Source organism: Amblyomma americanum, chromosome 3 (assembly GCF_052857255.1).
Source record: "Amblyomma americanum isolate KBUSLIRL-KWMA chromosome 3, ASM5285725v1, whole genome shotgun sequence".
Classification (NCBI taxonomy): Eukaryota; Metazoa; Arthropoda; class Arachnida; order Ixodida; family Ixodidae; genus Amblyomma; species Amblyomma americanum.
The window spans coordinates 69,187,540-69,203,351 of NC_135499.1; the positions used below are offsets into that span (position 1 = coordinate 69,187,540).

Sequence of the window (15,812 nt, forward strand, 5' to 3'; positions counted from 1 at the left end):
TTATGTACACAGCGCCGTATCATCCTTCAAGCAGTGGAAGAGCAGAACGGATGGTTCGCGAGCTCAAGTGTACACTCAAGAAGAAAAGACAAGGCACAGTGGCGTGTAAGGTTTCTCGCTTCTTGTTCAGGCAGCACTCCACCCCTCATTCTGAGACCGGAAAGGCACCAGCAGAGCTCATGTTGGGTCGGAACTTCCGCTCTGCCCTGTCCAGACTTCACCCCGAATGAAAAGGGGGGACTTGTGTCAACGTGTGCCGACAAAAGTGTTCGAGTGTGGGGATGCTGTGTACGTGATAAATTTTAGCCGACGGCCTACATGGCTAGCCGCTCGGGTGTTAAGCCGTCTGGGCCACGTCATGTACGAAGTTGAGACGGCTGAAGGAAATGTGCATAGACGCCATCGGGACCATCTGCAAAAGGCATGGGTGACGGAACCGGCAACTCCAGCTAGTGCAACAGGTGATATCTCCAGTCTCCCACCGACTCCTAGAGCAGAACCCGAACTACCCAACGCTGAGGCACCACCGGTTCTTAGACGGTCTACTCTTGAGCGACGACCTGTGCAGCGCTACGGCATTAACTGAGAGGGAAGGAATGTGATAACGGGATGACATGCCGATGCGGCCATTCTGTGTACCGCGTTGCTGCTACGTGCCGATAAGATCATCGAGTGTGTTATCGTATGTGGTCATGTGATGTTCGACGCCCTTTGCCACTTGACTATATATGTGCCCTGTTCTTGTACGCTTTTGCTAATAAACGTTTGCCCCCGGCTTCGACGCGTCGAACTGTGAACGTTACATGTACGATATTGTAAACGAGGTGTAGCTAGTGTTTAATACTGTGGTCATGAAAATTAGGAGCATTTAAATTATATCATGAGACATTGTGCCTTCAGTTCCGACTTTTGTGCTGCACTGCAGCTGTTGTGGCACGACAGGCAAGAAACACTGATATTTATTCTCCGGTTAAAGCAAGAAATAAGTGAAAAATGAGCTTCAATAAAAACCAACCGATAATTCTGACGAAAAGTGACGCCCGCGACAACTTTATGCGTTTGTTCGAAAGTGAAAAGAAGAGTCAATGAACAGGAGAGTTCAGGCGCATTAATCGCGGCAGTAAACTGCAGCAGGCGGTGTCAGTTAACGGTCAAGCGTGTGCGCCAGGATACGCGGCATGAACCCTGCGTACTCATGGTGCCGCGTGCAGTAGAGTAGGGCATAAAAAACAGGTCTCGCGACGTCTGTGCGATTAATGCTTATCGTAAAGCCAATTTGTGCAGGAATGAAGCTAGCAAAAAGTTGTCATAGATTTAATATTGTTCCTGATGGAAATGTACATTAGAAATGAAATGTTACTGCACATTCCAGTGCACCTCTTTCTTCACGCTTTGACGTCGCGTCTTGATTTCACTTCTCTTCAGAACTTCACTGCATTCTCCTTTTGCAAAAACATCCCTATTCCTGAGAGACAACGCCTTCACATAAAGACATCGAGGCAGATGTGTTGGCACCAGTGTTAAAGGTTTCGCAGCTTTTTCGATCAACTTCTTTTCAGTGTGGCGAGACTAAGCATATAATATGCTGCTTATCGCCGCTGTTTATTACAGTGCCGTTATCTTTACCGAAGAGGTGCAAACCGCTACGGGAGGATAAAAAAATGGCTGCCGCGCTCAAAAGCAAATCATTTGGCAAACCCGCCGAAGTAGTTTGGGGCGTGGGCACGGTGTAAGAATACATTTAGGTGTTGACACTGCGCTCGGCGGCGCGACCAGAACTTGTTCGCCGCTCCCTGCGCTTCTCTCGAACGCTGACAGATGGCGCTACGCACCCGGGGCCCCTAGTCGCCGAGCTTCGGCAGCCGTAATGCAGATGCCACGGGATCTTTCGGTGCCGCTGCGTGTACGCGTGCTTTGTGAAGTGCGGCAAGACAACGAAGGATTGAAACTGCTGTCGACACCAAATAATTTTGGGCTACTTCGTGTTTTTCTTCCTGAGACTGCATGAATGGGCGGAACAGCAGCGAGGACGCAGCCCTGTGCTGCTTCCGAGCTCGTTATCGAAATGCGTTCATAGCAAATTTTTTTTTTCGTTCATCCGCACGACTGCTGTGAGCATAGTTAACTACACTGCCTCTTAAATATAAAAGGTCGGACTCAACGCGCCCACATTTGGCCTGAAGAGCCTACGCGTACATTCAAACATTGCTTGAGCAGTGTATTGCGCCAATGCTGCGAGATGACCGCCGTGTTGAGAACATGGTTAACTTCGGCCACCTGGAGTTCTTTAATTTGCACAGAAACCTCAAGGACGTTTCCGCATTTCGCCTGCATCAGAAATACTTACTCCGCAGCCACGAATAGAACCCGCGCTCTTGTGCTGTATTGCAGAACGCCACTGCCGCTATACACGCGAACGCCGGGACCAAAACAAAAATCCAAGTGTGCATTTGCGGCTTTTTAATAGCAAGTGCAGTCCACAATTAGGTACGCGAAACGCAAATAGTTACTGGAAATGCCACTGGCGTTGTTTCTGCCAATCTTATCCCTCAGGTCGGCACCGACGATGATGAGTGGTTGTCTCTAGCACTAGGCCCGAGAACGTAGGTGTAATACCGGCTGCGGTGGCCGCGAAACAACGCAAAAGGTGCCCGTGTGCTGTGTGATGTGAAGAATCCCATGTGGTCTAAGTTTGGAGCCCTCCATTGCGGCATCTATTAATGCCCATATGCCCCTTCGGGACATTAACAGCACAATTTGCTTTTTTTTTGCTCAAATGCGGCCTGAATAGCCATTCTGTTGAACAAACAGATTTATTACTACAAGTAGCCTCTCTGAGAGATGTGATTTCCTGTAGTCACTAGGTAACGCACAAAACACAGTGAATCACAACCTACTGGGCTACTTTCGTGTAATCAAGAGCCAAGACCGTGACTGCAATTGTGATGATCACTGCATTCGTTTATTTGGACGATACACTGAGCGAATCATCCTCTATCATCTAGGATGAGCACAGCTTGGCCTGTTTCTTTTTTTCTTGACACTGCTTTGTCATGACTGCATTGGTGTGCTTACAATGCGGCCTTATACGCATGCTGACGTAATAGTGGAGGAGCTGTGCGAGTACTTCTTCCTTGTGATCAGCACATGGGAATGTCATCGTGTATGTATCTATCACTGCGTCTATGGTGTCCCAGTACACCGTGTGGCAGTCTGCACAGTCAACAAAAAACCGCTCCGTATGCTTTAGAAGGTCAAATATGTTGACGTTAGGGTGGGTAAGACCCCCTCTGGTCTTCACATTTGTTTGAGCTGCTTCAGCAAAAGAATTATTTTTTACGCTGAAGGCTGACAAGCAAGCAGCGCAGCTGGTAACTCTTCGCATCTTTCTGCACAAAAAACCGGTGACATAATAAAGTATGCAGTCTGTAATTTGCCCTCCGTCTGATTTGTGTTTCCGAACGATATCTTCACATTCCCAGTCTTCTACTGAAACTAGATCGTCTAGCTTTTCTTTAATTTGATTGATGAATCCAGGGCATGATGCCACTTTGTCGTCTGTTCTAATGAGGGCCCTGAAATATGACGCATCCAGCAATGGTTCCTCACCCTCGACGACTTTGCAATTGCCATACTTCGGAGGTTTAAGGATACTGTAGATCGACAGCGTCTGGTAAAGCTGCATAAAGGTGGGCATCGAAGGGTGATCATTCTGGCTTCCTGCCAACCGTATTTTGCCAAAGAACCGCTCGATAGGATCTTGGTTCATTTTGTTGGTTAGGACATATTTGAAGTTGTGGCAATCAAGCAGCACCTCACAAAGATCCAAAGTGGACTTCAATGTGACTCGAAGTCCCTCGCAAGTGCTCTTTGTCAAGAACATGTCGTTTATAATGTTGCCACTTTCCAGTTCTCTTTCCCAGCTGTCCAGCCAGTCAATTCCATGCTTGAGAATTGCGAGGTCTCGGCTGTTCCTTGTGATCCCTTCTGCTGGAAATCGCCTGTTCAGTGCATCAAACAAATTGTTTAAAAACAACGTGAATTCTTGAGTTTTCTCGCTGCCTATGAGTTTGCGGATACCTTGTTCCCGATAAAACTGAATACCCGCCGCCATGGAGCGGCTAAAGACTTGGGTGGCTAACTTCACACGCATCTTCTCACAGTTACTCGGGTATATGTGAGAGTGCGTTATTTTCGGGCAGACTTTTAGGCCCCCCGCGTTGGCAACGTCTTCCTTGTAGACTTCAGCATAGTACTCCCACTTGATCCACTGTCCTTCGTTTTTCAAGTATCGCTGCTGCTTAAGTCTATTTCTCACACACTTAAACAAGTGTGGAGTGTCAGAAAACGCAAAAACTTTTCTTTCAAGGTCAACTGGGTGCGTGAACGAGTTGCAGCTCTCCTTGAGGCTTCCATTAACACCTAGAATGTTCCACATGCTCCTGTTTGTTGACGCGCCATCACAGACAAACCCATGAATCTTTGCACCGGCTTCTTCGAGCATCACAATAGCTTGGAGAAGCAACTGAGCGAGAATGGAGCCTTTGGTTGCATTTTTTGCTGCGAACACCCCTATAGGTTGAGCGTAGCTATCGCCAAAAGGACAGAACATGAAAACGAGGGCGTGATCAGCGAGCTCATCAGCGTTTCCAGCGTCTGTTGCCAGCCCTACATATGTCATCGTGCGAGAATTGACACGTTTACTTTTTCTAACCTGCATTTCATCGAACATGATAATCCCATGTCGCTTGAAGTCGTCCATTTTTTCTATTTTCCTTTTCGGAGCAGAAAAGAACTTGCTGTCAAATCCCGACTTAAATCCCACCATAGAGACATACCGGCGTATTGTTCGGACTGACGGCAATGCGAGCACTTCGTTTTCCATCACGAACCTGTAGGCTGCTGGTGACGTGATATGAAGGAGCAAGCAAAGCAGGATCCAGCTGTCCGAGTATCGTCGTCCCTTCTTAGAACCAGTCTTGCCAGCAGCCACACATTCCTTTAACACAAGCTGCTGTGCCTCAGTAAGGTTCGCATCACGAGAAATGCGGTCAAGTGTTTCATCACTTAATTGTTTGAGCTTGGCTTTGCATTTGCTCAGTTCCGCCTCAAGCTTTTTTTTTCGTTTTAGAAGTCGCACTTTGGACCTGTAGCAGGAAATTCTTGCCTTCCGCAAAAGGTCAATGCGGGCTTTTTTGGAAGGGCTGCTTAAAAGACGAATGTGCTTCATTTCTCCTCTCTTCTTCATACGGGAGTAATGTATCCGGAGTGTGTCTTTCAATCTTTCGCAACGGTCGCAACTTGCTTGTTCAGAAAATAACATGCAGTTTCTGTGCCGCCACACGCCACATGCGTCGATATATGCACACTCGGGTTGGATGTTGTGGTACATCTCGCCACCGGGGCCACCAGCGCATACGTGCAGGTTGTGAAACTTGTGAATCACACTCTCCAAGTCGCTTAGGCCGCATGGAACAACATCGCCGCTTATGGCGTTGACAGTTATAGGGTGACCATAAATGAAGGCACGCAGTGACAGCATTCCGCTGGATGAAACTGTAGCATCTAATGACTTCCTCAGGAAAGGTGCCTGGTCGCGTTTCTTCGCCAAAGCCACTTCCGTGAAGACTACAGCCTCCACACCAAAGCTATCAACAACTTGTGTTGCCCACGAGGTTCCTGGAAGTTGAATGCTGGATACATAACTCGAGAGACATGAAAATGTGAGCGGTTCCTTTTCATCTTGGCCGCTGACAGACACTCCCTCGTGACTTTCCTCGACTAATCCGAGGCTGCTGCATGCTGCCAATGGTGCTTCAGTCTGGACGTGACACAATCCATCTGGACCACCCTGATGTGGACTCGTGCGGTTGTCCTGACGAAAAATGAGAGAAATTATATCAGTGGAAATGGATTTAAGGTATTGTTACAAAACATATGCTACTATCAAAAGCAGCCAAACCCAAAAAGCTACAGGCAAAAGTTTCGCGGACTGCTTCAAAAGCTAAGGGCTTAATCATGCTGTATGTTAACAACAGCTAAATTATTTAATGTCCTGGGCTGGGCAGTTACTATTAACCTGTATTGCAAGCAACTGTATCTCGTTATCCAGGGGCACCTATAGGTATCTATGGCATGCCAGGAGGACCGATACGGTTAGCAGAAAGTTATGTACAGGGAACACTAAGCACCTAGAATATTAAGTACCCGGAGCAGTGCAGAAGAGAACAAACCTTAATGTCATGAACGCCAAGGAAGACGGAGGTGGCACTTGAGGAGGTGCCTCCAAGTTCCATGGTGGGAGAAGGGCACGTTCCTTGATCACTCCACTCACATGTCTGCAGTTTCTTCTGAGGGCTCGATGATGGATCGGTGCCTTTTTGTTTTTCACAGACCGTCCCAACGGGCAGTGCGACAGCGGCGGGAGCGGGCCGCTTGCTTGACTGATCGCCACACGTGGCCGTAGACTGTCGTTTTCTAGGAGGCTTTCTTGACCTTGTCGGTTTTGTCAGATATTTCGGACACCCGGGAAAAATACTGGGCACAGCATTCGCCGACAGCACCGGGATCTTCTTCGGTACATTTAAAAGTAGCTTGCCATTGAACTCGGCATAGTACGATTTTGATATCATATGCTCGGGAAAGTGCTTCGCGCAGACGTGGTCGCTCGGTTGCAATATCCTATCTGCTCTGGGAATTGCCCGGCGCCAAAGTTCTAAGCGAGCAGGCTCCGACGGAGCTTTAAAAAGTGAAACTTGATCCGGACAACTCCGGTAGCCCGAACTGCAGTTGGGTACGAAGCACTTCTTACCCATAATTGCGTCTAGCAGACTTCTGGACCCGGCTGAAGTTGACAGGTGTGTCACAGCAACAAACAACAGATCACAGACACAATGCACATAGGCCGCGACGACCGTCCATGGCGTCGGCCCGCGCCACCACGTGCGTTTCCACAACTGTCAATCCGGCTTGTGCCAAACCGCGACACAAAAAGCTAGTTCTAGCAAAATTTGCTCGTCCACAATGGAAGCTGACGACGTGGAAGCTGAGATCGTGGTGTTCACAGCTTGTGATGCACTCTCTCAGCCCAAAACATCGACCAACGCAGCCTAAAAGGGCACCTAAAGCAGGGCACGCCGGAGAAGGGAATATACGGCTCTGGGCAAGCCGCTTGCCGCACCGAAAGCGAAGGGCCTCTGCTCCGCAGCGCCCCCGCGCCGCTGCGGTCGGCGCATGTACTAGAGGGCGAACACAATCTGTGCGCGCTCTCCGCCGCGGCGGGCGGCCAGTGTCAACACCTAAATATATTCTTACACCGTGGGCGTGGGTCATGGCGTGGGCATCTTGGAGGAGAGCCACGGAGCTTGAGAACAACAAAAAAAGAAGAAAAAAAGAAATAGGAGCTGTTAGAACTGTCGTGGTTACTGTGGTGAATGCACACGCGCACTGTGCGTGCCGGTAATAAGGTGGCAAGGCCTCTGCAGATTCCAGCGAACAAAACAGAAGGAAATAAGTTGAACAAATTGCGTCACCAAGCTTGGCTTATAAAGGGGGTGTTTGACTGAGTCGCACACGAACTAAACATCAGATGTGGCTTAGTGATTTCAAACCAGAGGGATGCCCGTTTGAAGCACTGACACGAAATCATGGGGAGTATTAAAAAAAGCTTTTCTTGGACGAACCGATCTGGGAGAGGCTCTTTACAAAAGCGTTTATATTGCCAAACCAAGCAATCCAGTGGCGCCATACCGCAGCCGAACTGTTTTAGATGGGACTTGCCATGCCTTGCGCACTCGAGGGGCTAGGGGATTCGTCTTCTTCCTCGCTCGAGCTGCCTGCTGTCTTGCACTCCCAGCACGTCTAATTAAACCTGGTTTGAGTGCTTCGACGGTTTGTCGGTCGGCGTTTTGTGCCGAACTTCTCCCAGATCGCTGAGCTGCTCACCCGCCTCATGAAAGACGCCGAACCGTTCCTCTGGGGCCAGGAGCAACAACAGGCCTTCGAAGACCTCCGCACTCGTCTCCAGAGTACGCCCATCCTTGGCCACTTCGATGAGTCAGCCGCTACTGAACTGCCCGCCAGCAACATCGGCCTCGGTGCGGTCCTTGTGCAGTGGCAGGATGGTATCGAACGTGTAATCGCATACGCTAGCCACACCTTGTCACGCTCGGAGGCGAACTATTCCACTACTGAAAAAGAATGCCTGGCAATTCTGTGGGCAGTGACCAAATTTCGGCCGTATTTATACGGCCGCCCTTTTAGAGTCGTCAATGATCACCATTCGCTTTGTTGGCTGGCGAACCTCAAAGATCCCTCGGGACGGCTTGCACGCTGGAGCCTTCGCCTTCAAGGGTTCGATGTCACCATCGTTTATAAGTCCGGTAGGAAGCATAGTGATTTCGACTTTTTGTCTCGTGCTCCTATCGAGGATAGCCGAGCTGATCCCGACGACGATTCTATTTTTCTTGGCGCCATCTCCACGTCCGTCCTCACTCAACACCAAAGGGACGACAGTGAGCTACGGCCTCTCATTGAGTATATTTAAGGAAGCGCTGCGTCGCCCACGCGAATCTTCTCACATGGACTGTCACCATTCTGTCTGCGCGATGGCGTTCTGTATAAGAAAAGCTACAACCCGACGGAAGCTGCCTATCTGCTCGTCGTACATGCGGCCTTGCGCGACGAAGTCCTGCAGGCGTGCCATGATGACCCATCTTCTGGTCACCTGCGTTTTTCCCGCACTTTGGCGTGGATACGCCAAAAGTGCTACTGGCCCAGGGTTGCTGCAACTGTCCAGCGTTACATCAGAACTTGCCGCAAGTGCCAACGTCGCATGACGCCGCCGACTAAGCGAGCCGGACTACTGCAGCCTATTGATACGCCACAAGTCCCCTTCCACCAAGTCGGCATCGACTTACTCGGCCTATTTCTGGAGTCCTCGCTGGGTAATCGCTACATTGTTGTCGCTACCGACTACCTCAGCCGGTACTGTGAAACTAAAGCTCTCCCTCGTGGTACCGCTGAAGAAATTGCGAACGTTTTCGTTCAAAATATTGTGCTTCGTCACGGTGCACCCATCATCGTTGTAACTGACAGGGGAACGGCGTTCACCTCGACCCTTAAGCAGTACGTTATGCTCCTGAGCGGCACAAGTCACCGCAGAACAGCAGCTTACCACCCTCAAACGAACGGACTCACCGAACGGCTCAACAAGACGGTCGCTGACATGATTTCCATGTATGTTGACGCAGACCACCGCAACTGGAACACCATACTCTCCTACGTCACATTTGCCTATAACACTGCTCTACAAGAAACGACACGATTCACTCCATTTCGTTTCGTGCATGGTCGAGAAGCCACTACCATGCTGGACGCCATGTTGCTTCCGACTAGTAGTACCTTTTCTGTTATGGGTGCTGCCCAATTCGTTCTTCACGCCGAGGCCGCCCGCCAACTCGCCCGACAGCGCATCCGACACCAGCAAGCCCTCGACGCTCGCCGCTATAACCTCCGCCAGCGAGCTGTTAGTTACCAGCCCGGCGAACAAGTCTGGGTATGGAGCCCAATCCGCTTGCGTGGGCGCTCAGAAAAGATTCTGCGCCGATATTTTGGCCCCTACGAGCTACTCAGCCAAGTCAGTGAGGTGAACTATGAAGTTCTCCCCCAAAGAACAGTTCGCTCCTCTAGACGGCCGACCCCCGAAGTCATCCATGTCGCACGGATGAAGCCTTACCACGCCCGCTAGCGCTTCAGGCGTGTCTACACCAGCCGCCGGAACATTCGCCGTCCCTTGCCTTCCTTGTTCTCATTGTTGCTGCACCGAGTCGTTGCCCTTCAGAGAGGGGGAGTAATGCCACAGTAACAAGCAATCCAGTGGCGCCATACCGCGGCCGAACTGTTTTAGATGGGACTTGCCATGCCTTGCGCACTCGAGGGGCTAGGGGATTCGTCTTCTTCCTCGCTCGAGCTCCCTACTGTCTTGCGCTCCCAGCACGTCTAGTTAAACCTGGTTTGAGTGCTTCGCCCGTTTGTCGGTGACAATATCCTATATAAGGACCAGTGCTATCTGACATTTTCACGCTTTTGAGAGTCAGTGCCGAATTGGCATCTTTATTTTTAATACGGTACCATTTAGGCTGTCGCCTTGCGAAAAACCACCCGGTTTATCTATATAGCGAAATTCCCTGACAAGTTAGAGGGTGGTGACATCATAAGCACCGCCGTATTTGATAATATTGTTAGGGGCGCAAAACCACCGCGAGCAACCAGGGAGTTACAGGCCGTTCATGTATCCGCGACGGTCTGTTATGTAAAAAGAACTACACTCCTGTGGGCCCACGATACCTGCTCGTTGTTCCAACGGCTCTGTGCTCGACCATTTTGCTGTCATGCACGACGACCCTGCCTCCGGACGTCTGGGATCGGCTCGCACGCTGCGTTGAGCCCAGGAGCGGTTTTACTGGCCGAAATTGCGTTCAACGACAGAACGCCATGTGGCCAGTTGCACGCAGTGTCAGCGCAACAAATACCCTACATTCGCTCCACCTGGCCTACTTCACCCTGTGACGCCTCCCCGCAGTCCGTTCGAGCAGGTTGGAATTGATCTGCTTGGACCTTTCCCCGGATCTCCAAACGGCGTTCGCTGAATTGTCGCCTGTGCGGACTACCTTACACGTCATTGTGAAACGGCTGCCCTGCCGAAGGATACTGCGCAAGTGTCGCCATTCCTTCTGGACTCTGTCCTCTTACGGCATGGACTACCGTGAGTGGTAATCAGTAATCGAGGCCGCCAATTCACGGTCGATATCTTTGAAGAGCTCCTACGTTCGTGCACTGTAACATACAGGTAGCCAACGCTATATCACACACAGAAAAAACGGTTTGATAACACGCATAAACAGAACACACACCAACATGCTTTCCATGTATGTTGACTCTGACCATAAGAACTGGGACACCATACTACCCTTCATCACATAAACCTGCAATACTGCCTCTTACGAAACTACCGGATAGAGTCCATTCTATCTCTTGGACGCTCTCTTGTACGCTCGCCCGCCACGCTACACCTTGGACACCATCCTACCATTTTCTACCAGTGCCAACCTTTGTATCGCCGAGGTCCTGTCTTTAGCTTAATAAGCTCGTCGGATTGCCCGCCTGCGACCCATTGCTTCACAACAGCGTTTCAAGGACGGCTACGATAGCCACTGCCGGCGTGTTATCTACGCTCCAGGCGATATATGATGCGACTATGACGCCCTGTCAGGCTCCGCGGCTTGCACCAAAAGTTACAGGCACACTTCGATGGCCCTTACGTGCTTGTGGCAAGAATTAGTGACATCACATATCAGATTGCGCGCCTCCCGTCAACTGGTCGCCGTTCCGCAAAAACTGAACTATCACATGTCGCTCGTCTAATGCTATGTCACTCTCGGGACAGAACATAGCTCGCCCGGTGGGCTTCGGCTGCGCAGGGGCCAAATGCCACGGTCGAGCGAAGACGAAGTAGTACAAGTGGAAAAAAGGCGGAAGTTGGGTCCGCTGGATGCAATCGGGAACTGACTTGGTACGCCTGGCATGAACCGGCCATCAGTAAAGGTGTTGCGCCCGTAACAATATTGTGGATTACGATATTAATGTACTTTCTTGGATTATCATATGGGATTATGCTGACCCGACCCACTGTCTTACCACTGTCTTACCTTATTCCACCCACTAATCCCAAATTATATAGCTTACTTCACCCCCACTCACCACTTATCTACCTTCATCCATTTTTTGACATAGGCCACCTTCCAAAATATGGGGGAGTTTGGAATATTGGAGATGGGCCAACTTCCAAATGCTATCGCGTTTTCTACTTTAAGATTGCGGCTTAGAAGGCCCGAAGTTTTTAAAATATTTGCAGATCGTTCCTCTTTACTTCTCAGCAGATAAAGAACGCCGTTACCATTTTCGACAACTCGCAACTTGTTTAGCCCAGTTCCAATATAGAATCTGTAAAACTGAAGTTGGTGCTTGTACATCGGTTACTCATGCCCCCTCTCTCAGCTTGTTCTAGTCGGCCGCGAAAGTGGAGCGAAATTGCGGAAGAACATGCATTTCGCTTCTACGTTTTACTGGAATAGACGCTCGGGAGGAGGCGGCCGCATGCGCTGGTTATGAGGGCTGTAATGTTACATTGATGCTTCACGCTAACTGCACTAAGTGTGTAAGAAAAGTGCCGACAAATATCCACAGGCCGCCTAGTGATGCTTTTGATTTTTGACATGTCCTTGCTTCTTGCTTTCAGGACGATGAGCTGGAAGCTATCGAGAATGCGTACAGAGAGTACAAGCCTGGCCATAGTTGAAGTGATTGTACATGACAAGTAACGCGTGCCACGCAACAACCTTACTTTTGGAGGATGTGATTAAATAAATGGTGTCGTTAAACCGATCCAGGTGCGAAAAACCTTTTCTGGGCCCAAGCCTTGCCAGCTGCCCCGCAGATCCGGCGGCCGCATACGGAAGCATAAATTCAGCTGTAAAGCATGACAGCATGTGCAGCCGGTGACTGCTGTTAGCGTACATGGAGGTACTTACGCTCACGCGTTAAAACGGTCCGGTGAGCGTCGGTATCTAAGGAGATCATGCGGGCCGACCTAAGCTGAACATTTTTAGTGCACGCGCACTAAAATTCCCACTCTCAGATTTCCCCGTTTTGTCTCAAGCCTATCTTCATGACCTTCAGTTTGCTCGGAGAGAGCAGACTGAATCTGATAGGCCCGTTAGTGACAGCACCTGTCATCGCAGTGGCGCATCGCTTAATGGCTGCACCATGAATGATCTGAGCACTCACAGGGATCAATGAAAGCCTAGAATGACCAATTCCGCATATATGAGGGTCAACGCATTAAGGTTATCACGTCATACTCTTAAGGCGGCGATTAAGTGTCTCCTACAATTTTCAAAAAAGACTGGTCCCCGTGCTTTAAATTGCCGTCGCTGAAACTGCAGAAACGCAAAGAGCCGGGTACTGGGGAAAACATTTAGAAGACACCCCTCACGAGTGTTGTCATCTCAGTCGTATGACAGGCAGCTTCGAAAGCAGATATCTTGTCACTGCCAGGCGGTGGTGATTGCAGCTTGTGCAAGTTGTTGCGAGCGCTGTATTCGCCATTCGTTCGGGTAGGTCACGCGGATGTTCGCGGCAAGAAGCGTGGTCAGCTGGGCCAGTTTTCCGCGCCATTAATTGCGTTCCCTCCAACTCTCCTTGTGAATTTTAAAAAGTGGTTTCGAGGATATGAAACGCGCAGTAACTGTCTCGCTCCTCTGTGGACACCTCAAACGCGCCGTGCGGACAGGGAGGAAGGAGGGAATGAAAGAAGAACGGAAGAAATTTCGACGTACTGTAGTGGAGGACTACGGCTGTAAAATTTAGACCCCCCTGGAATCTTCAACGCGCTATCAGGGACAGAAGTGCCCAGCTCGCGGGAGCGCTCTCACAAAACGTAGTGCTGGCAGTGGTATATTGTTAGGCAAATGACTTTCTTGGCTTATGAGTGTGAGCAAGACCTGTCCGCAGGAAACGTGTACAAAAAGTGTCCGCTGCACCTGTCAATCAAACGAAATGAAAAATCTTAAAACTAAATAAATAATAAAAACAACAAATACAAAATAGAAATAAAAATAAAAAGTGAATAATAAGATACAGAAATAAGAAAACGAAAACAAGAATAAAAAAATTCAAGAATGATTCACGCATGCGAAATCAATGAAGAGCGTTAGCTAAGTTGTTTTCACTGATGCTTTCGACAAATTCGGATACCAACGTGTACGTTACGAAACGACGATTCGTTTGGTGAGCCTCTGTCCATTCCTTTGAACAGACGGCCTTGAAGTCCCGTCTGTTCTCCGCCAGGTAGTGCCGCGCAGTGACCCGAACGTTCCGCGTGTGCTGCCGTGGACAATCAACAGCTGGACGCACCACACCAGCTGCAGTGTACTGTCAGCAAAAAATGAAACGTGAACAAGACAATTGGACCACGGACTGCTAGATAGGCCACTCATAGCCAGGGGTAGCTAAGCACTAGCTCCTACTTTTCTTAATTTCGAAGGCGTGAAGACTGTTCTTCAGAAGTGTTAATCAACCTCGCTTGTATCTCAAATCCAGGAGCTAATATGTTTGTGTTTTTGTGTTGCCGTCTCAGTTTTCTTGTTCGCGTTTCATTCGTTGCTGATAGTACATAGTGTTGTGCGCGTGTGCTTTCTCTTCTTTTATGGACTCAACATACGTGCAACCTGTATATATGTATTATTGCGTAGTAGTAGTAGTGGTTTTATTAAAATAATAATAAAAAGGAAGGAAAAGATTTTTGCTAGCCCCGGCATCTGTCATCGATACTGAAGCACCTGAATTGGGGCAGCGGAAGTAAAGCATAGCAGGCAGAATGGAGAAATGAAATGAAAGAGGTGAGGGGACAGGGAGAGAGGATAGGGAGAGAGGTATTATACACAAACTACTTACACAAAAAGAAATGTGTACAGGTTGTGCGCATGGTTAGTTCATGATGGAGCAATAAAAACACACGCGCACAGCACTATGTTGACTACAACCGGAGTGGGGCATCCAGTTGTTAGTCGTCCACGGTAGAACTCGCGGAGCGTTCGGTCACTGCGTGTAACTACCTGGCGGAGAACAGACGGGATGTCAAGCACGTCTGTTCGAGGAATGCACAGAGGCTCACTAAGGTTTGCTCACGGGTGCGCGCACTGCCCTGCGGCCACAATACGTCTTGAGGGAGTCCGGTAGTATATATGCCCAGCGCCCTATAGTACGCAGGCATATCGCGACGAGCATGCGCGAACGCGGCATAGCGAAGGAGCAAGTGCTCCAGTGTTTCCGCTGCACCGCATCCCGTCACACACATCACTCGTCGCGATTCCGTGAGGCTCCTGTCGTTCCCTGGGCTACACGCAGCCATTGCGCGCGGAGGATCATTACTCGTTGCGACCGTGTAAGTGCGCGACAGCCGGTGATGCTGTCGATGCGCTGACCTTCTGCGATGCGTGGGTCGGGGTGCTGCTTTCGGAGATGGTCCTGGAAGACCGCACGCACGTCATCCAGCGCAAGGGGCAGATCGCTGGGAGGTAGTTGATGTGCGGCGGTCGCGAGGTCGCCAGCTTCTTCGTTGCCGGCGATGCCGCAGTGACCATGCACCCACTGTGCACGCACGGCGCATCCCCTCTGCGCGAGGCGCTCGATGTGCGAGCGAATGTCCCGCAGTAGTGAGGTACCGCGGCCGTTGGATTGCAGGCGGCTGAGGGCGGCGCGGGAGTCGCACAGAAGAGCACTCCTGGGCGGCGGAGGGCAGAGGGTGAGCAGCAGGTCCAGCCCGAGCCGGATCCCCATCAATTCTGCCGTGGTGGAGGAGCCCAGGAAGGTTGTGTGTTGCTGGCTGTGCAGTCGCAGGGCGGGGATGGTAGCCACCGCTGCAAGGGAGCAGCTGTTGCGGGCCACTGATCCGTAGGGGTACACGAGGAGATGGTCCTGGAGCTCTTCGTGCATGAGGGCTCTGGCCAGCTACTGCACAGCACAGAGGGGTGTGCTCCGCTTTTCCGCGATGTCGACGATCTCTCGATGTACCTCCGAGGCAGCAGGCCAGGGCGCGCAGGAGCTCTACGGGGGTGGGCCTTGAGTCAATTGCTCATACTCGAGCAGCGCCACGCCCATTCGTGAGCGCGGGTGCGAGCGCATACGCTGCACACACTAAACACGAATGACACGAGATGGGAGGTTTATCGGTTTTCGTCTGCTTTAAAACT

General features: G+C 50.4%; 1 long non-coding RNA gene across 1 annotated transcript in view; it reads left to right on the forward strand.

Annotated features, from left to right (window-relative positions):
• Nucleotides 1-12,351, forward strand: part of LOC144123035 (uncharacterized) — a 132,754-nt gene extending 120,403 nt beyond the window's left edge. The window contains exon 3 of the long non-coding RNA XR_013312973.1: nt 12,299-12,351. This is a non-coding gene — a long non-coding RNA (uncharacterized LOC144123035). The remainder of the gene's footprint in view (nt 1-12,298) is intronic.
• Nucleotides 12,352-15,812: the final 3,461 nt, after the last annotated feature.